The sequence below is a fragment of the Nicotiana tomentosiformis genome, chromosome 5 (assembly GCF_000390325.3).
Source record: "Nicotiana tomentosiformis chromosome 5, ASM39032v3, whole genome shotgun sequence".
Classification (NCBI taxonomy): Eukaryota; Viridiplantae; Streptophyta; class Magnoliopsida; order Solanales; family Solanaceae; genus Nicotiana; species Nicotiana tomentosiformis.
Window position 1 is genome coordinate 136,951,876 of NC_090816.1, and position 22,352 is coordinate 136,974,227.

General features: G+C 39.1%; 1 long non-coding RNA gene across 1 annotated transcript in view; it reads right to left on the reverse strand.

Annotated features, from left to right (window-relative positions):
* The window catches only part of LOC138891692 (uncharacterized), a 33,941-nt gene extending 12,234 nt beyond the window's left edge, over positions 1-21,707 (reverse strand). The window contains exon 1 of the long non-coding RNA XR_011408057.1: positions 21,648-21,707. This is a non-coding gene — a long non-coding RNA (uncharacterized lncRNA). The remainder of the gene's footprint in view (positions 1-21,647) is intronic.
* Between the last annotated feature and the right edge of the window lie 645 nt (positions 21,708-22,352).

Below are 22,352 nucleotides of genomic sequence, written 5' to 3' on the forward strand. Positions count from 1 at the left end.
TAAATTTTCGTTGCTTCTGTTGGACTGGTTGAAAATCTGGATATGTGGGAAGCTTATGAACCACTAAATCGGCACTTAAACTCGGCATATCATCATAAGACCAAGCAAACACATCTCTGTACTCAAATAAAATTTGAATCAAGGCATCTCTAGTTTTTTGTTCATTATTTCCATGACTTCTTCATGACCTCCAATATTAATTGGCTCAGTTTCATTGAGTTTGGGCCTAGGCTTGTTTTCAAATTGTTCCAACTCTCTTTTTATTTCCTCAACAACCTCCTTTTCATCATATTCGACCTATTGATGTATTATTTCGAATTTAGACAACTTTTTAAGATCTGGGCATGAATTTCGCATGCATGTCATGTTATTAAAGCCGGCATTAACAAAACTGAAATGGAAACAAAATGACAAGAATTAGGAAAAGGAAAAGATATTATACTTAATACGAAATTGAACTGCATTTCATTGAATTTGAAAGGATAGAAGGGTTAACATCAAAACAAAATAATCATACTGAGATGTTTGGATTACAACCCTGAAAGTAACACAAAATACAAAAGGAAGTTGCAAAAAGCAAACTACCAAGACTCCTTCCTTGTGGGGAGAAGAGTTGCTTCCCAATTGCTGAGCATGGTGTCTGGGCCAATTAGTTGCATATCGGTACGACTAGTGCCTTCACCAACCTGGATCATATTCACTTCAGAAAATATCTGGCTAAGGCCATGGCAAATTTCATCAATGTTTTCCTGCGCCGCGGAATTTTGACCCTCCTGGAGTCGTGGCTTGACAAAAGTGTACAAAATGTGAGGGATGGGCTACTGCAAGACCCAACCATGCTTTTTTTGGTGCTTAGCTTTATCTACCTTTGCTTGTGTTGGCCTGAAACCTAAGCCAAAAGTACCCTTGTTGCTAAAGGGATAGATGGTGTCACGACCCGAAATTTCCTCTTTCGGACCGTGATGGCACCTAACATTTCACTTGCTAGGCAAGCCAACGTTAGAATAATATTAACCAATTTTTAAATAATTTTTAAATTATTAATAATCAAGGAAACAAAAACGGAAGAAAAGTTTGAAATATAGTGAAATAATCCATAAAAAATAACGGTGTCTAAATACCATCCCAGAATTGGTGTCACAAGTGCACGAGCATCTAGAATAAATATAAATAAATGTCTGAATAAAATAAAGCTGCCTGGAAATAAACACACAGCTAAAGTAAAATAGACAGGGACTTCAGAACTGCGGACGCCATGCAGTTATACCTCAAGTCTCCTCTGGTAGCTGAAATTCGAGCAAGTCTTTGGCACGCCGCTGGGACCAACTCTGAAATCTGCACAAGAAGTGCAGAGTGTAGTATCAGTACAACCGACCCAATGTACTGGTAAGTGCTGAGCCTAACCTCAACGAAGTAGTGACGAGGCTAAGGCGGTCCACTTACATTAACCTGTACGCAATATTAATAACAACAACAAATAACAAAAATAAATCAGGTAATTCATTTATAATAATTGAAGCCAACTCAGCAGTCATAACCGATTGTCATTTCCATCAATTCTGTTGCAGCGTGCAACCTTCTCTCACAATATATTCACATTCAATTCTGTTGCGGCGTGCAACCCGCTCCTCTAAAATATTCATTCTAATCAAGTTTGTTGCGGCGTGCAACTCGATCCCCCAATATATATATGTATGTTGGCTTTTAAATAAGTCTGTTGCGGCATGCAACCCGATCCTCCAATATATTCATTATAATCAATCATGTTGCGGCGTGCAACCCGCTCCTCCAACATATTCATTTACCAATTCTTATAAAAGAAATTTTCCCAATAAATGCAACAATTGATATAAAATTATAAGACAATAAGCATACAATAATTATGATTTAATTATGAAACAAACAATGACAAATAGCAAATTATTATGGAGATTAGAGAGAAAATAGACAGTTTAGTATTTAATATGCTAAATGTCAAATAACAATTAAAACACATAATTCAAATAGCATGTAACAATTAATGCAGGAATTCAAGAATTAATATTTGACAAAGAATAGGAGAGAAATAATTATTATAATAATTAATTTATGATTTGAAAATAATTTATAATTTTTTTTCAAGTAAGCAGGCAAACAATTAATTTGACGACGTATAGATACTCGTCACCTCGCCTATACATCGTTCACAGGCAATTCACATAACAAATAATTTAAGGGTTCTATTCCCTCAAGTCAAGGTTAATCACGACACTCGCTTTGTAAATCTCAATCAATTACTCAACCACAATTTTTCCTTTTAAATTTGTCTCCAAAAGCTTCAAATCTATTCACAAACAATTCGATATATTCAATACGAATAATAGAAATTAATTCCATATGAATTTACTAATTTTTCGGATAAAAATCTGAAATTCATTTAAATATTCGACAGTGGAACCCACGTCTCAAATCTCGGAAAAACTCGTGAAATCCGAACACCCGTTCCGATACGAGTTCAACCATACAAAAATTGTCCAATTCCGATATCAAATGGACCTTCAAATCTTAACTTTTCGTTTTTTGGAAGATTTTAGAAAAATCTAATTTTTCTTCCATAAATTCATGGATTCATGATATAAACGAGTATGGAATCATGAAATATAATCAATACCCAGCAACACCCGGGGTGCATCTGCGATCGAAGGCTCGCTTCTGCGAGCTCGCACCTGCGAGAAAAATCCGCAGGTGCGATTACAGCAGAAGGAAAAAAAATACAAATTTTGCTCAAGTCCAGTTCTTGATCCGATTTCAATCTGTATCACTCTCGGGGTACTCGGGACCCCGTACGAATATACCAACAAGTCCAATAATATAATATGGACTTACTCGGGGTCTCGCATCACGTCAAACAACGCTGAAATTACAATTCACACCCTGATTCAAACTTTGAGTTTTAAACTTTCAATTTGCAAATCTCGTGCCAAAACATATTAAATGAATCCGGAATGACTTTAAATTTGGCACATAAGTCATAAATGACATAACAGAGCTGTTCAAATTTTCAGAATCGGATTCTGGCTCCGATATCAAAAAGTCAACCTCGTGGTCAAACTTGGAAATCTTTAGCCTTTAAATTGCTAGTTCTGTTAAATGGTCATAACTTGAGTTAGGGACCTCCAAATGAAATTCCGGGCATACATCCAAGTCCCAAATCATGATATGGAGCTACCGAAACTGTTAAAATACTGATCCGAGTCCGTTTGCTAAAAATGTTGACCAAAGTCAACTCACTTGAGTTTTAAAACTCTATTTCACATTTTAATTTATTTTTCACATGAAAATTTTTCAAAAAATTTTACGGACTGCGCACGCAAGTCGAGAAATGATAAATAGTGCTTTTCGAGGTCTTAGAACACAGAATTACTTATTAAATTTAAAGATGACATTTTGGGTCATCACAGATGGGTTCCGAAATTCCTTGCAATGATGCCCCCAAGCCTTTTTCCGGATCATAACCTTGTCTCAGCATAAGTGCAGCCACAATTACAGATGTGGAGGATAGACGAGGATGCAGAATGGGCTTTCCTTCCTCAACATGGTCCACAGCAACCACTTCGAAAGCCTGATAAACAATGGACTCGCACCCTTCCTTGGCCTCAATACACGAAATTAACGGATCTTTATAAATGGAGAATTCGTCTTCTCCGTGAAGAATAATCTCTTGCTTGTCATGTTCAAACTTAAGAATCTGATGCAAGGTGGATGGCATAGCTCGAGCCGTATGGATCCATGGTCTTCCAAGAAGAAAGTTATAAGACGTTTTCATGTCCACTACTTGGAAGATAATTTCAAAATTAACCGGCCCAATTGTCATTGTAAGGCTAATCTCCCCAAGGGTGTCTCCCGATGATCCATCAAAAGTCCGGATGCGGACATTGCTGGGTCGAATTCTATCTGTATTAATTTTCATGCTTTGTAAGGTGGAGAAAGGGCATACATATATGCTCGAGCCTCCATCAACCATGAATCGCTTTACGTAGTGCCCCTCATATTTAACTGTCACATGCAAAGCCCTATTGTGCCCGACTCCCTCCTAGGGGAGTTCATCATCAGTAAAGGAGATTTTGTTCACCTCAAAAAAAACTGTTGGCCATCTTCTCTAACTGATTCACTGTGGTCTTCTCTGAGACATGTGCCTCGTTCAGGATCTTGATTAGTACACGGGCATGCTCTTTTGAATGTAGGAGCATAGATAGTAGAGAGATTTGGGCAGGAGTCTTTCTCAGCTGGTCAATGATTGAGTAATCCTGAACTTTCGTCTTTTTCAAAAACTCCTCCGCCTCTTCTTTAGTGACTGGTTTCTTTATTGGCAATTGGCCTTCTCTGATTTGCTTGGACTTCCTCAACTCTTCTGGAGAGTAACACCTCCCCGATCGAGTCAAACCACCAGTTTCCCCCATTTCTTCTATGATTTTCTTGCCTTTGTAGGTTACTACAATTTTGTTGTAGTTAAAAGGAATGGTTTTCGTGTTTGTCACACGGGGTTGTATGGAAGGCTTGTTTATGATCGACTCTGTTATACCCTTCGTACCGCCCTGATTCTGCCTTGTGATGGGGTAGCCTCCAAGGACATATAACTTTGGGCTTGGAACATTGGATCAAACTTCTAACCTTGAGACATTGGGAACAAATAAAGTTACCTTTTCTGAGCTCGGGGCGCCTTTCACAATCAACGACACATCTCGGCTTGGACTTACTTCGAGTTTGGTTCCCTCTTGAATAGTTCCCACTGTCATTTCTGTTTGACCAACCAACTTGTATTCTCGATCTCGGTCAATCATTCCCACAAAATGAACATCATTGTGTACTGGCAACGGGTTGTTGGTCACATTAGGAGGGTCCTCACCATTCGTCACTACAATCAATTTTTCAGCAATGAGTCTTTCAATGTCTCTTTTCAAAGTCGAACAGTCATCAGTGCTATGCCCCGGGGAACCTGAATGATATTCACATCTAGCATTTTCTTGAAATCTATGTGAATCGGGATGCATATGGTGGGGAGTGATAGGTCTAATCACACCCATCTGCTTCAACTTCTGGAACAAACTAGAGTATGATTCAACCAATGGAGTGAATTTTTCCATCGGACGAGCATTGTAGGGTGTCCCAAAATTTTGCTGCTGGGGTCGAGGGATCCTTGGAGCTGGTGCCCGCACATGTTGATTGGGAGGCGGAGTATAGGATTGACCATTAAACACTGTATATCGTGGTAGGCCCACAGAGTATTGAGGAATTGGTGGGGGATGATAATGTTGAGGGTAGCTAGATTGCCCTTGCTGAACTTGCACATAAGGGTGCGATGCCCCTCTTTGAACTTCCCTGGATCCCGAAGTCATCATCGACCCTCCATCTCTCTTCTTTTTATTTGCCAAACTTCCCGACCCATTTTGGATAGCTTGGGTGGTGGCTTTGACAACAGCTTGACTTACAATTCTGCCAGTCTTAAGGCCATTTTCGACCACCTCTCCTATTTTGATCGTTTCCGCAAAAGGTCTACCCATCGCGGACATCATGTTCTAAAAGTAATCAGGCTCTTGAGCCTCTAGAAAAATAGTGATCAATTTGTGGTTATCCATGGGCGGCTTAACTCTAGCCGCTTGCTCCCTCCACTTGATTGCATACTCCCTAAAGCTTTCAGTCGGCCTTTTCTTCATATTGGATAGGGAATTGCGATCTGGCACAATATCAATGTTGTATTGAAATTGTTTAACAAATGCTTGGTCCATGTCATCCCAAACATACCAGTAAGAGATATCTTGGTCAATGAACCATTCGGAGGATACCCCCACAAGACTTTCCCCAAAATAAGCCATCAGTAATTCTTCTTTTCCACCTGCACCCCTCAGCTGGTTGCAGTACCTTTTCAAGTGGGCGATAGGGTCATCGTGTCCATCATATTTCTCAAATTTTGGGGTCTTGAACCCTGGTGGCAAATGGATATGAGGGAACATGCATAGATCACTGAATGAAATACTTTTGTGACCACCTAGTCATTGTATGTTCTTTATGTTCTGTTCAAGACTTTTTATTTTCCTGGCCATCTCATCTGGCTCAACCATCTTGGCATGCTTTTCATTTTCCACTGGTGACTCGTACTGAGGAGTCTGATTGTATGGAGCTGAGACCCTGAAAGCCGCATTTGGAGAGTAGTATTGACAATCATAAGCATGAGATGATGGCTCGTTGTTTTTCCTCGTCATAATAGGTAGGGGTGGGATCGTATATACCTGTGCGCCGGACACAATGAGAGGAGTATTCCTGACCGGTACGACTGGAGGCCGCACATTAGAGGTACCGGGAGTAGCATGAAGGCTGTAGTTTGGCACATACCCTGGTGGTAGAATGTGATCTCTCATTGTATGGAGCGGTGTTTGAGTAGCCAAAGGTATAGTGGAAGTTCCCTCTGAGGGACCCCGGGGTGGAGGCTGACCGGAAACCCAAGCTTGATATATATCAGACAATTGTTGTCTCAATGTTTTTATTTCCTCTGACTTTTGCTCAACTGACTGACCCTGGGGGTCGTCACTGACCAACTCGATTACATCCTCGTTAACCATTACTATCGTTCCCTTAGATCTGGTGAAGTAATGATGTGTTGCCAGTTTTACCACAAACCAACCACCTTAAGCTTACTACTGATATAAGAGACAACAAACGTATTAGGGTTAAGCATTTTATAGATATGAATCACACGTAATATGTCATGCTCCTATCATTATCACTATTTCTAACATGCTTTTGGAGGCTTCATGTTTCATTCAGGCTTATCAGGTCGCTTCTTATTGTCGCTCTTATATATATATATATTTTTTTTTTTATTTTTTTTTACTCACCTCATTTTTAACTTGGAATCGTTGAAAAATATTTTGATCGAACCTTTTGTGGGTTGCCTACGTATCATGTCGCCGCATGAATTAGATCATTACGTAGTTCAAGGACACGACCGTATTTTTTTTTTTTTTTTGCAAAACAAACATCTTTGGTTCAATTTCGAATTTTTCAAAATCTTTTTCATTGATTTTCAAATTTTATATATATTTATATATTTTGTTTTTGATATAAGACTCAAAAATAAGAATTACATAAAGATCAACATTTAAACAAGACCAGACTTGACTCAAACAGACTTTTAAAATGCAAAACAACAAGACTCAAATCACTAGACTCTTATAGACTCAAAGACCACAAAGGAACAATCAAAGTGGACTGCCAGCTAAAAGAAGATCCAATATTCTACAGGAGAATACACCAGCACTACTGTAGTCATGGAGCTTATTCCTGCAGATGACCCCCAACGTCGCGGTATATCCACTCTAAGTCTGCAGATATGTGACGGGTGACGTTCAATGCAAACCGCTCTGGCGTTATTCCCTGGCAACTCCTGCAAGCTCGGGAGGTATATGTGGCTACCTCGAGGATCTTTCCCTTAATGTGCTCTTGAGCCAAATGCAAATCTTGATTTTGCTGACCACGAGTTTCGGCTAGATCCAGCGCATCATGCTCGCGCTCCAAGGCCATATCTCTCTGGCGCCGAACTTCTATTGACTCCCCCTCTAACCGATTGATCACCTTTTGATAGTGGTGTCTTTCTATTTCAAATTCGGCGATCTGGCGCTCCTTACTTGATTCAACTCCCTCTAACTGATCCCTTAGACCTTGGATTAGTGGAGCGTAAATCATGCTCTCATGATCACGCACTACCCTGAACTAGGCTTCTTTCTCTTGTTGTTGCTGAGCGGTTGTGACTATGTTATTCTTTCGAATTTGGGCTTTGGGTGCTTGTTTCACACGTTCCCACTGAGCTTTCTCTTTCTCAAAAACATCATACAACAGATCCCTATCTAGTTTAACAATGCCGAGCTCTTCTTGAAGTGCTCCAAAGGCAGATTTATAATCTCTTTTCATTTCTTCCGTAGCCATCCCAACTCTGTTTCGAATCCCAGCCTCCTACTCTGCGGTGCTCTTCACGACTATCCCTGGTCTATCTGTGAGAGCATCTTGATTAAAGAACCGCTCAAGATAAGAAGGATTCAGCTCACCCCGTTCTCGATCTGCCACCATGGTGCCACACTCGAGTATCTTAGTGCCATTCCAAACATGTTGAGCATAAGCTTCACGAATGGGATCCTCTAATGTTGCTTCCCAGATAAAGTTTTCCATAGTCTCTACCGGGGGAACTATTTGTTTGTGACCCAACTGACGTAGAACTCTCATGGGAGCATATGGCTGATAACCCCGAAGCCCAATCAAGATTAGAAACGGATAGAAAGATGACTTATAGATGACATATTATGCGGTGAACCAAGGATAATTCCATGTAAACTGATCATCTGTTAAGGACTGAAGATACTTCCTCCAATCTTGGACACTTTCTGGAAAACTGCGAATCTCCAACTCACTCTTCAATCTAGAATTATACTGGCGAACATGATTACCCCAACAAGTACGGTGGTCTATCTAATAAGGACGACTGAAGAAATGATCCATGAACCACATATGGAGCAGGAGGTTGCAGCCTTCAAAGTAACCTTTTCCTTCCCAGCACCTGGTCAAGGCACGGAAGGTATCTACTAACACCATAGGAAGAATGGAGGAATCATTTCTTTTCATCATGGTTGTGACTATCCCAGATAACCGAATGTTGACCTTCCGATCCTCTCTCGGGAAGACCATGCACCCCAAGAAAGCTACAATGAATGCTTTCCGTCCATGGCCTAGCCATGTGTGTTGGTTCTGTTTGTTAACCAGCTTCGTCCTATATTATGAGAATCCCCATTCATGTCAGTACCGGTCATACAAGAAATCTAGGCGGACCTGCCCTTGTACCACATGTGCTATCTCGGTGTGGCTGATCCACATCTGTTCGAGGAATTTGGTAGCAGTGACATCCCTGGGAGCCAAAAGTCTCTTTGTTCGACTCTTATGCCCCAGATCCGTATATTCAGCGAATTCCTCAAAGGTGGGACTCATTTCAAACCCATTGAGACGAAACACATTATTCTTCGGGTCCCAAAAATAAACCAAAGCGTCGATGAGTTTTCGTTTGGGCTCAATCTCCATAATGTTTACCAAGTTTTTCAAATAACCCTTGATCTTTCCTTACTCAAACCCATCCATGTTGTTCCACCATCGCTTCAATAAACTAGGCACTTTGTTGACAATCTTAAACGGTGAGTGCTCTTCATCCCTCGGCCTCTTGTCAGGTCTCCCACTAACTGAATCCCTATCGTATTTGATAAATAACATTATAAGGTCAAGTCCTAATATAAACTCAAAGAAATGACACCAAGCAGACTTTTGGACAAGACAACAGACAAACTTTTTATAGGAGGAAGGCTAGACTCTAGAAGGATTACTCAGGTATCTCGTCGAGGAAAAAATACATGACAAAAATGGCCGGACAAAGGACAAAAAGATAAAATGTGACGAAGTGGACAAGATGGTTATTTTTATGAAAACAGTTCTTCAGTACCTCCAAGAAAAGTACTAAGGCTGTCTCGAAAAAAAACATCCGGACACATGGATAAGTGGATAAAAATAAATAAAAATTTATTTTTACGAAAAATAACCATTTAATTATAAGGTTGACTTGGAAAAAATGGCCAAGAACAAAGGACAACACGGCAAAAACAAAATGACTATTTTAACAAAAATAACCCTAAGACACTTCCGAGGAAGGCTTAAAGGATGTCTCGACAAAAACGGTCAAAAATAAAGACGGAATGGTAAAAGGTGTTAAAAACGAGCAAAGTAACCACTTTTTACGGACATAGCCCTTCGGCACTTCCGAGGAAGGTTTTAAGGCTATTTCGGCAAAAATGGTTCGACATAGGGACAAAATGGTAAAATATTAGCTATATTTAAGAAAACAGTCATTCGGCAGTTCCGAAGAAGGTTTTGAGGTTATATTGAAAAACATGATCGGACGCAAAGACAAAAATAATGAAAAAGACAAAAAGCAGCAAAACTATCGATTTATAAAAAAAAATAATTGAAAAGTATTATGGACACATCGATTTCGAAAACTCTTGCAAAAATGGGGTCGAACCCGATGAAGGTTGCCTACGTACCCCACTGGAATTAGTCCCCCCCCCCTCTTATTTAGTAAAAATGAATTATTTGTACAAAACTAGGGGAATGATTTTATTATTATTATTATTATTATTATTATTATTATTATTATTATTATTATTATTATTATTATTATTATTATTATTATTTTGAAATTCTGCTTAACTAATTTTCTAAAGCCGGTCAACAAATGCAAGGAAGCCTTCCAAATGATGCAGCAAGTAGCACATATGTGAACATGATGGTCTCAAAACGGATACCTGTCTTATATGGACCCGACCCCTGTGCCGAGCTTCGCTAATTCAAATGCACATGATGCAACAAACGATCCTACTAGGGATAACCAGGCATGTGGCTTGTTTTTCTAGTTTTTTTTTTTTTTTAAATCCTAGGGGGTGAGGTGTATCTAGACTGACCATAAAATAAGCGGATAACTCGAGTTGGAAAGGGGTAGCGTACCGGAAGCAATACTTCTCCGGCTTAACTACTGTACTCTCCCCGTTCTTAAATATGGGTGACTAATAATCCTTCATTGGGAGCCCAGGCCCACCGGTTTTATCTCAAAAATGAATGGGGCGCGTATCCGCGATTCCAGGGTTATATTCAGAAGACTCAGAGGAGGTGCGCAAGAAGACAATTTATAATACAGTTCAACAATATCAAAGCGGTAAAGAGCAGACAAGTAGCACATGTGACTCAAACACGTAAAAATAAGATAGTAAAAGAAAGCCAAGTATAACAGTTATTCTAAGCTCGAATTCTGAACCCTGAACTAGATATTCTGGGTTCCAGTCCCCAGCAGAGTCACCAGAGCTGTCACACCCTTTTTTTTCCCGAGGGATAGGGGAGTTTTTACAATTAAAGTGACATTAATCGAAATGAGATTATTTATTTATTCACAGTCGCCACTTAGAATAATTTATGGTGTCCCAAGTCACCGGTTTATTTTAAAATCCCAAATAGAAGAAATTGACTATATACATGGTTTGCGAACACAGAAGATCGGGTAAGGAATTTTGTTAACCTGAGAGAAGGTGTGAGGCACTCCCGAGTTTCGTGGTTTTAGCACGGTCGCTTAGCAATTAATATCTGGCTTAATTATCTCACTTATTACATGTTTTAAATATATTATGCATTTTTTACTTTCAACCGCTTTTAATTATTTATGGAATTCGTTTGAACAAGTCGCGATGTCGCGCACTCGTTTGTTTTTTTACACATTGCGAATCGCACTACGTGAAACGCACTCGCGATTTACAACATGTTAATTTTTATTATTATTTGAAGTTCTGGTCGAGTCACGTGAAACGTACACTCGAATTGGGATTTATGTATCGCGACTATGCAACAGGAACCGTACCCATAGCTACGGTGATTATTATTATTAATCGCGCCTAAAGCATGCTACTAAGGGAGAAACAAGGAAATAAAACTATTGGAAAATCAAATTGAGTCCTTTCATTTTATACCTGCATCCCTCCGTATGATCCAAACTATCCAAAATAGGTACGAACCATACCAACAAAATCAAATAAAACTATAGAGGAAAACATCTAAACATGCATACAAGATAGAAGATTGCACAACAAAATAATAGGAAAAGAGAAGCAAACATAATATTGGCTATTTGAAGTTTAAGACAATTCTAACAACTGATTGTTGTTAGAAAAAGTCTTTGGTTCTACCATTTGCCTAAATGGTAATTAATAACAATTTTAAACCCCAAACTAACTCTCATATACTAACCAAATATTCTTCAGTCAATATAACTTTGTTGAGAAATTTACTGATAACCAAACTAATCACACATCTACGGGGTCAAACTTCGAACTTAAGAACCAACGAACGCAATAAAAGACTCCAAACATTTAAAGATTAAAATCAATGATTCATGACCCAATATTTTTAGCAAGAGGATCAATTAAACTGACTGGCGGATTAATCTCATCAAAGTTTAGGCCAAACACAAGAATTTCACTTAAGATCAAAAAGCAAACACACAGTCAAATAAATATTCCATTCAAATACCAAAACAATTTGAAATCTGAAAATCTAAGAAGAAACAGAGTGAGGAATATACCTTTAATTGAGTGCCAATGATTCAAATACACGGAGTCTCGAAACCAGTCCAGAGCAACAAAAAATGAACTCGAATCAAGACAGGGACCTCGACCCGTTTAAGACCAAACCATAAACCACGTCGGCGACCTCAAAGGAACCTCGCTAAAACCCCACTCGGATATTGAGAAGGAAACTAGCGGAGAAATTCTATTTGTGAGTTTTTCCTCAACTCTACGTGAAGATCAGTATGCACCGAAATCGGAGAATTAAAATTTTGCATGTGTTGCGGCGCTAGATAACGATGGTGTTAGGATCGGGAAATATTAACGGACAAAGCTTTTTTTTTTATTTATGGTTCAAGCACAATTGATTAGGTGAGGTTTTTGTGGTCGTGAGGCTTTTGACGGAGAAGAAAAAGGAGTCAGGGTATGGCGGAGCTTCGAATTTTCTTTGTGTTGTGCTCCTCTGTTTCTAATCCCCTCTGCCTGTTTCTCTCTCTCAGTCATTTTATAATTTTTTAGATCTGTTCCTCATTTCCCCTTTCGTGTGTGTGTTTATCAGAAAAAAACCACCCCTATTTTGGAAGATGGGTTGTTGTGCGCTTTTATGGCTGATTTCGGGTATGGGGTTTGTGAGTGGAGGACAAAGCATGGGGGACACGCATGGCGGATACGCATGGGGGATAAGGGGAAGTGGGGTAGGGACAAAGTGTGAGGGACAAAGAGTGGGGACAGGGAAAAGTGGAGTGGAGGCACGCATGGAAAGATGGGAGCGGGAAAGATGGAGTGAGAAGTGAGGTATTGATGAGATGAGTGGGAAAAAATTCAAGCACAGTCAAAAATTAGGTGCTCACAATATAGATATGTTTCTCACTTCTCTTCTGCATGTAGAAGAAGAAGTCAACTTAAAAGACTTCACTTAGCATAGAAAAACTCATAGTTGAAGAATCATCCTTCTCCAATATAAATCAAGGCATGCAATAAAATATATTAACGACTTCATTCCTCCAAAGAATTCAAGTTATAAATATGTGAAAATGGTACAGACTATATCAAGGTTTCGACCACACCTTTGGAGTTATGCTTAAGCTTCCAACTAAACAGAATTAAAGGCTATATTGATCTAAAGACTTCAAGACCATATTTGTGGCTTTTGGTTGGCTTTCACTTGAAGACTTGGTGGCTTTGAAGAGTTTAACTTTCAGACTTCAACCTTTTAGACTTGGCAGAGTTAAAGACTTCTGCTTGAAGACTTGATGGAATTGAAGACTTATCTTGAAGATTTGATGGACTTGAAAACTTTAACTTGATGATTCAACTTGAAGACTTGGTAGACTTGAAGATTTCAGCTCGAATTTTGGTGGATATGAAGAATTCTATTTGAAGGTAAAATTCGAAGAGTTCAACTTGAATATATAGCCAACTTGAAGTATTCAACTTGAAGACGTGGCAGACTTGGAGGCTTCAACCTGACAACTTGGCAAATTTAAAGATTTCAACATGAAGATTTAGCCTTTAGCCTTTTGCTAAAAGACTACAATCATTCGATCAGAGACCTTAATTTGACATGGAGGGCTTGCCCCCATTGAGCCATCAATATCTTGTAAGACAGAGGGTTCAACGAAAGAATTCATGTACACCTAATTTTCAAGTGTCAATCAAGTTAATTATATTCCATCATGCCTCATTTAAACAATGCCTTGGGTAATATATATTTTTGAACTCATATGACTAAACTTAGAATGAAACTCTAAGATGCCTACGTACCTCCGTGAAGAGGATCAAGTTATTCCGTAGTTCGAAATGGGTGAGTTTTTTTTTTTAATGTCCTAACTGCCTAGGCCGCCTCTTTCGAGGTTTTCAACCTAGCGGACTCTTTTTTTTGGGGCCGTGCACAGTTTATAATCTTGCGTGCCAGGAAAAACATGCAGTTTATGCTCGTGCGTCTAGGAGCATACTTGTTTTCTTCAAGGATAGTATTTCTTCATAAATTTCCCATTGATGGGTCCAATTCGCAAACCTTCTCAGTCAATTATCTTGTAAGCGCCACTTTTGTATACCTCTTGTACAATATATGGTTCATCCCACTTAGCAGAGAATTTGCCCCCGGATTGACGAGAGGTAATAATAGGCCTTTTGACCACAAGAACTTGGTCACCTACTTGGAAAGATCTAAGGCACACCCTTTTGTTAAAAGATCGAGACAGGCAATCTTGATAACATTCAAGGCCTTTTTAAACTTCTAGCCTCTTTTCATCAAGAGCTTCTAGTTCTTCAAGGCGTAACCTAGCATTTTCTTCATCACTGAGTCCTTCTTGAATGGCAAGCTGCAACAATGGTATTTGACACTCAAGTGGAAGGACTGCTTCAACTCCATAAACAAGTGAATAAGGATTCACTTGCGTTGGTGTGCGATATGTAGTCCTATATGCCAAAATAGCTTCTCCCATTCTCTCATGCCTATCTCTCTTAGACTTAGAGACAACCTTTTTCAACAAGTTGATGAGCGTCTTGTTAAATGCTTCAGCAAGTCCATTGGCAGCAGCATAGTACATGGAGGAATTGCGTTGCTTGAAGCCAAAAAGATCACATATTTTATTCATAAGCTTGTTATCGAATGGCTTACCATTGTCCGTCAATATATATCGAAGAATGGCGAAATGACAAATAATATTGACTGGGATGAAGTTAGCCACATTTTTCTTCTTTACTTCCTTAGGAGAAACAACTTCAGCCCACTTCAAGAAGTAATCAGTTGCAGCCAAAATGTATAGATGTCCACCAGAAGACTTTGGCAATGGACCAACAATATCCAAATCCCAAGCATCAAATGGCCAAGAAGCAACAGTTGGGTGTAATACTTCAGGTGGTTGATGTATGAAGTTAGCATGGAATTGGCAAGCTTTACACCTTCGAGCGTAATCTAAACAATCTTTCACCATGGTTGGCCAATAATACCTCATTCTTTTTATGTGGAAATGAAGTTTTGGCCCAGATTGATGTGCACCACATACTCCAGAGTGTGCTTCTTACAAGGCTTAAAGGGATTCATCATCCCCCAAACAATGTAGGAGCACTCCATCAAATGATCGCCTGTAGAGTGTATTCTTTTAATAAAGAAAACGAGGGGCTCTCCTTCGGATTTCTGTCTTTCTTCGAGGATTTTCCGACAATATCCTGTAACAAAGATAAACGATTAATAGTTGTCGCCAATCTTCAATTTCAACCTCAAGAACGGAAGCAAGATGCTCAACTTCGCTTTCTTCTTCCTCATAGTCATTTGGTGGAGGAACTACCCATCTTGGGTAAACAACGACTTGTGTCTGATCATGCAAAGATAATGTAGAAGCTAAGGCTGCTAATTCATCAGCTCTCTTATTTTTCTTTCTCGGCACGTGTTGAATAGTTACTTCTCCAAGCCAAGTTACCAATCTTTGAGCATATTTGTGATATGGCACCAACTCTGGCTTCTTGACCTCATAGCTACCCAAAATCTGATTGATCACTAACTTGGAGTCTCCAAAAACTTATAGTTACAATTGTTTGATATCCATAGCCATTTCAAGCCCAAGTATGAGCGCTTGATATTCAACAACATTATTGGAGCATCGTTATGTCAGATGAAAGAATATGGCAAAAATTCTCCTTGAGAAGTGATAAACACTATTCCAGTGCCATCTCCTTCACGATGTGTAGCGCCATCAAAATACATCTTCCAAGGAGGTTGAATTTCTATGACCATTGCATCTTCATCGGGTAATTCATCAGACAACTCCCAATCGTCTGGAATCGGATGGTTGGCTAGGAAAGCTGCTAATGCTTGTCCTTTTATTGCCTTTTGAGGAACATACACAATTTCAAAATTTTGAAATTGGAGGTACCACCTCGCTAATCGATCACTTAGGACAGGTTTAGACATGACAAATTTGATAGGATTTGCTCTTGAGATGAGTCGCACAACGTGAGCTTGGAAGTAATGCTTCAGCTTCTGAATAGAGAAGACAAGTGCCAAACATAACTTCTCAATAGGTGAATACTTGAGCTCATTTGGCATCATCATCCTACTCAAGTAATAAAGTGCATTTTCTTTGCCTTCATTGTTTCCTTGAGACAAAAGCGCTCCCACTGACCTTTCATGTGTTGAAATGTATAATATTAATGGCTTTCTAGGTATGGGAGTTGCCAGTACTGGAGGCTTTATCAAATAAGATTTAATGCTTTCAAAAGCATTCCTACAAGCTTGGTCCCATTCAAAAGGAACTCCCTTCTTCATGAGGTGACTGAACGGTTGGCATCTTCCAGCCAGATTCGAAATAAATATTCTAAAATATGCAGGCTCGGGAATTTTCAAGATAGCATCCACCTTAGTTTGATCAATTTCGATACCTCGATGTCGAACAATAAAACCAAGGAACTTTCCAGAAGTAACTCCAAAGGCGCACTTCAACGGATTCATTCTGAGTTGGTATCTCCAAAGTCGTTCAAATACCATCCTCAAATCTTCCAAGTGATCATCTTTCTTCCCTGACTTTACCACCAAGTCATCAATATAACACTCCATGTTTTTATGAAGCATGTCATCAAAAATATTTTGTATAGCACATTGATATGTAGCACCAGCATTCTTCAAACCAAAAGGCATTACCTTGTAGCGGTATATACCTTTAGGGGTGCAAAAGGCGGTAAGTTCTTCATCCTTCCGTGCCATGCGAATTTGATTATATCCAGACGAACCATATATGAATGACATCGCCTCGTATCCAGTTGTGGCATCAATTAGAGCTCAGGGATAGGAAGAGGAAATTCATCCTTAGTACAAACGTTATTTAGGTCCCTAAAGTCAACACAAACTCGGATTTGACCATTCTTCTTTCTTACAAGGATGATGCTTGAAATCCATGTAGGATATTTAACTTCACGAACAAAATCAGACTCAATAAGCTTGTTAACTTTGGTTTCAATCAAAGGAACTAGTTCAGGTCTGAAGCGACATTGTGCTTGCTTCACAGGACGAGCACCTCGTTTGACAGCAAGATAATGAACAACCACTTTGGGGTTTAACCTTGTCATTTCTTTGTAATTCCAAGAAAATACATCTTTGAACTCTTTTAGTAGCTCAATATAGTTACTCTCTTCATCACCAGTTAGAGAGGCACTTACATATGTGGGCTTTGGATCTTCAACAATTCCGAGATTGACTTCTTTTAGTGCATCAACCGTTATCTTCACCCATTCTTCAAGCTCAGGTGGTGCATATTTAGCGTCTTCATCCTCTTCAGGATCACCATCATTGAAAGATATGTGATGACATACATGAATATCAAGGCACATTTCCTCGACTTTCGTATAAAATAAGCATTTTGTTCGTCATGAATGGTGATATGATATGATGACCCCACACTTTCTTCATCTGCCTCCCGTTCTTTAGTGTGGACTATAGTATGAGCCTTTGCTTTGAGGACCTCTCCGTATGAAACTACAAGTTTGGTCTCTCGCCTCATTCTAGAAGGAATCAGACTTGGGTAGTCTGTGGTCAAAATCTCCTTTTTAGCTAGGATAGGTGCTCAAATCCTTCTATTACCTCTATGACGCTTGTTTTCTTTCTTCAATGGTCCCAACCTATCATATACTGAAGTCCTTGGTTTTGTAAGTCGATCAAACATAGAAGGCTTCTTGTTAAGCATCATAGACACTTCTTTAGCAGTAATGTAGTTACAACTTGACCTTTTAATGGAGATACGGATTGGCGGGGGTGTTTGTAACCCAAACCTTCACGTGATTGCTTCAAGGGGTACTCTTTTTCCATCATAATCTTTTGAGTAGGGTTTGAAGCTTCATGTGGGAGCTTTCCCAACTTGGATGGTTCATTTGGATTATATCCAACTTTTTCTAAAAACTTGTAGGCATTTGGGTCAAAGCCATCATTTGTGCGCTTTGCAGGAACTGCTAGATTTAGAAGCGAATTAGGGTTTGATGATTTGACAAACCCTTCAAGAAACTTTGTGGACGACTTAGTTGTATCAATTTGCTTGACATGAAGGGTCAAACCTCCTAACACATTACCTTACGATTCAGAAGATGGATATTCAACCTTCGTTGCCTTTGAGATATAGCGAAGAATGGGAGTCACTTTCTTACTTGAAGATGCCTCATTTATCTTGTTTCTATCATAAAGCACAATATCTTTTTCAATCGTAACCTTTTCCTTGCAGTTGCGACATCAACCTTCTTTGCAATACTTTTGGTTGGCATCACGTCATCAACCTTAAACTCCTTCGAGACATAATTCTTTAAGTAGAATTTTGCATCGGCAAAGTATGATTCAGCCTCGGTAAAGGGCTTATCATCAGCAACTATCTTCTTTTCGACACCATCTTCACAGTACTTCAAGCGCTGATGGTAGGGGGATGAAACCACTTTGTTCTTGTGTATCCCTAGACTTCCTAACAAGATATTATATGAGGTCTTTGCATCGATCACATGTATCCATGCACTTGAATGCAAATCTCCCATATTTATTTCCAATTTGATAGCCCTTATAGCTCTTTGCTCCCATTGATTGAACCCTTGAATCATCAAACAAATTTCACAAAGTTCATCCATCGGTATGCCAAGCTCTTTGACAGTACGAATTGGGAGAATATTGATGCCAGATCCATCATCGATCAAGATTCTACTTATTCTCTGTTTTCTCACAAAGCCAACCATAAATAGGGGACGATTATGGTATGTTTCACCAAGAAAGAGATCATCATTAGTAAATGTGATTTTTGCATCACAAATGTCCATTTCTTCAGAATTCTCAGTGAGTTTTTCAGGCAAGGGAGGTGGCAGCAATGATGGATCCTCCTTCTTTGTCTCTTCTTCATCTATCTTACAATATGAGGCCTTGATATCTTTACATGAGCTCGCATGCATAACCAGCTTGGCATGAATTCATCCAATGTTACTAGACGACGTAGCCTTTGATTGTGATTATCGTATATTTTTGTTTTCTTCCAATTCTTCTCTATCATTTTCTTCTTGGGTCTTTTCACCATTTTCCCTCTAGTCAATAGCGTACCTGACTCCCTTTGTGAATTTGTCTTGCAGCGTCTCCGCCGAGTCACAAGAATCCAACCTTCATCATCAGTTTGACCATTACGTGATTCGCTTTTCTCTTGAGATCTTTCCTCCACTATTACTTTATTCACTATAGGGAAAAGCAATGGTTTGCTCACATCGATAGGTTCAAAGTCACCAAATTTAATCATGTTTCATGATGATGCAGTTTGGATGCCATCACATTCATGTACTTAGACAAAATGCAAAGGATAATGGGATCAAGTGAAACAAAACTGACAAAGACTTGATTCAAACTTTCTTTCTCATCCTCGAGCAAGATTTTTCCTTCAGCGGCCAAGCCCATGACTTTCTCATTGAAGATAAAGCACTTTTCAATAGGGTGGCCAATCAACCGATGGTACTTGCAATAATTTGGATCATTAGTCCTTCTAGCTTCGCCTGGCCGCTTCATTTCAGGTAACTCAATGAGTTTCAACTCAAGGAGTTCTTCAAAAATTGCTGGAACGTCAGAGTCCAAGAATGGATATTCTTTTGCTTGCATTTCCTTTAGAGTTAACTTTCGGCCAGCTTTATCCTGTAGGGACGTTGTCTTCATACTTTAATGGCGACCTTTAATGGCGAGGCATTGACATTCAATGATTCCTTGCTCTCAGACTTAGGCACGAACTTGCCTCCTTTCTTTATTTCTTGTTTATCCTTCACTTTACGAGGTTCATAATAGGTGCCCCTTGATTTTCACTTGAATACATGCTTAACTCCATATCATGAGCACGTGTAATCAATTCTTCAAAAGACTTAGGTTTGATACCCTGTAGGATATAGCGGAGTCCCCAGTGCATTCCTTGGATACACATTTCTATTTAAGAAGCTTCGCTAAGTCTGTCTTTGCAGTTGAGGCTTGAATTCCTCCATCGATTGATTAAATCAACGACTGGTTCATCCTTCCATTGATACGTGTTTGTGATTTTAACCATACTTACAATGCGCTTTGTGCTATAACAGCGATTGAGAAATTCATATTCAAGTTACTCCCAACTATCGATAAAACCAGCCTCGAGATCAGTGTACCAATCAAAAGCATTTCCTTTTAAGGAACATTCAAATTGCTTGACAAGATAATCTCTATAGGTTCCAGCATTATTACAAGTTTCGACGAAGTGTGCAATATGTTGCTTTGGATTTCCTTTACCATCAAATTGTTGAAACTTTGGGGTTTGATAACCTACAGGCATCTTCAAACTATCAATTCTCGTAGTGTATGGCTTCGCATATGTGAGAGAAGACTTGGCAGTAACATTGTACTTATCTTTGATGGTTCCCATGATGAAGTCTTTTAATTGATCAATGGGAATAACCCCATCAGATGAAATCTGAAGTTCTTTAGGAGTCGGTGTCTGCCTTGCAGATGAGTCTCCTTTATCTTGCATCATAGGGAGCTTTCCAGGAGCATGACTTGAATCTCCCTCCATCATGCTTTCAACTCTATCTGTTAGCTTGACAATTTGATTATCTTGATCTTGCATATACTTCGTTAACCCTTCAATTGCCTTTGTTAAATTTGCGAGTTGTTCTTCAACAGTTAAAGTGTTAGTCACCATTGCTTGGATAACCGTCGTGGATGGTGGAGCAAAGCCTGGATTTTCTCTTACACCATACTTTCAGTGGAACAACTCACGTGAAGTGCTTGGAGCAGATCTAGTAATCAAGACATCATCATCATCATCATGTGTGATGAGATTCTTAGATCTAGATGGGCTAAGTAGAGCCAATGTCTTCTCAACGATTTTAACAATGTTCGATCCTTCTTCCAATTCAGTTGGAATTGATCTTGCCCCCTTTGAGGATCAAAAATCAAAGATAAGAACTGATGAAAATGACATTTGAAATGCTTGTTGTCCCAGCAAGTTTGCTTTGTTCCTAGTGATAGGTCCTACGCTTCCCATAGTAGCATCCAACAAGTTTTCCACATCAGATGAAAACTTGGAATCCGCAGCCTTAGCAGTAGTGAGTTTGAAGTTGATCTTCTTAGGAGCCATTTCTGTGTTCTTGAAATTTGGTAATTTGAAGAGATGAGAGGGAGAGATTGTCCCACTGACCGTGCCAGAAATTTGTAACAACAAATTTTCTCGTCGAGAAAACTAAATAATCAAGACTGGAAAATTGCGTAACAAATCTAGTATTTGATTTCAACAAATGAAAGTGTTACAATCTCTATGGTATTCCTCCGATTCTTCAAGAATATAAAGTATCTTGATGAGCTTGATTTTGATTTTGATTCAAGGACTTGTAGAGCTTGGTCTTGAATCTCCTTCTTGAGCTTGAATTTGGATTTGATCACGAACAAGCAATTTGATCTTCAACGCCTTGATATTTGATTAGGCTTCGTTCTTGATCTTGAACTTGAACTTGAACTTGTAGCTTGAGTGCTTGAACTTGTAGCTTGTATAGAAATTTACGGTGTTTGATTCACGAGCTCTATTTGCTTCTTGTTATCAGTTCTGGTGTCTTCTACCTTTATGAAGACCTCTATATATAGTTGTAGGAAGTGGTGTGGCTTTGCGATTTGATTGATCCGTTTGAACTGACCAATACCATCTAGACACTTGGCACCGCTCTATTGGTTGTTGATTTGACTTGGATTGCCATCCCTTCTTGACATGTGGTACGATTTTATTGGCTCATTTATTTGATTTGGATTGCCACATCATTTGACATATGGCATGATTTTATTGGCTCGTTCTTTTGACTTAGATTGCCACATCACTTGACACGTGGCATGAGCCTGGGCTATAAGATGGACTAATAGCCATTTGGACCTTGGGCTAATAAAGTGGACTTATCATTTAATTTGTAGTCCGATTAAATGGACTAGCCCAATACATATATTTGGATTTAAATAATTAGCCCAATTTATTAGCCACAATATTTATTTGGACTATATTATCTTGAATTTAATATAGTCCGAATATTTGTGATTTAAAATTGGCATGCTTACACAAATATCTCAATTTAATTGTAAAAAATATAAAAATACAATTGGCTATTACAAGAATATCGTAATCATAAGAATACAAGCTTTCGTGAAGCTTTTTTAAACAAAATAAAAAATAAAAAAAT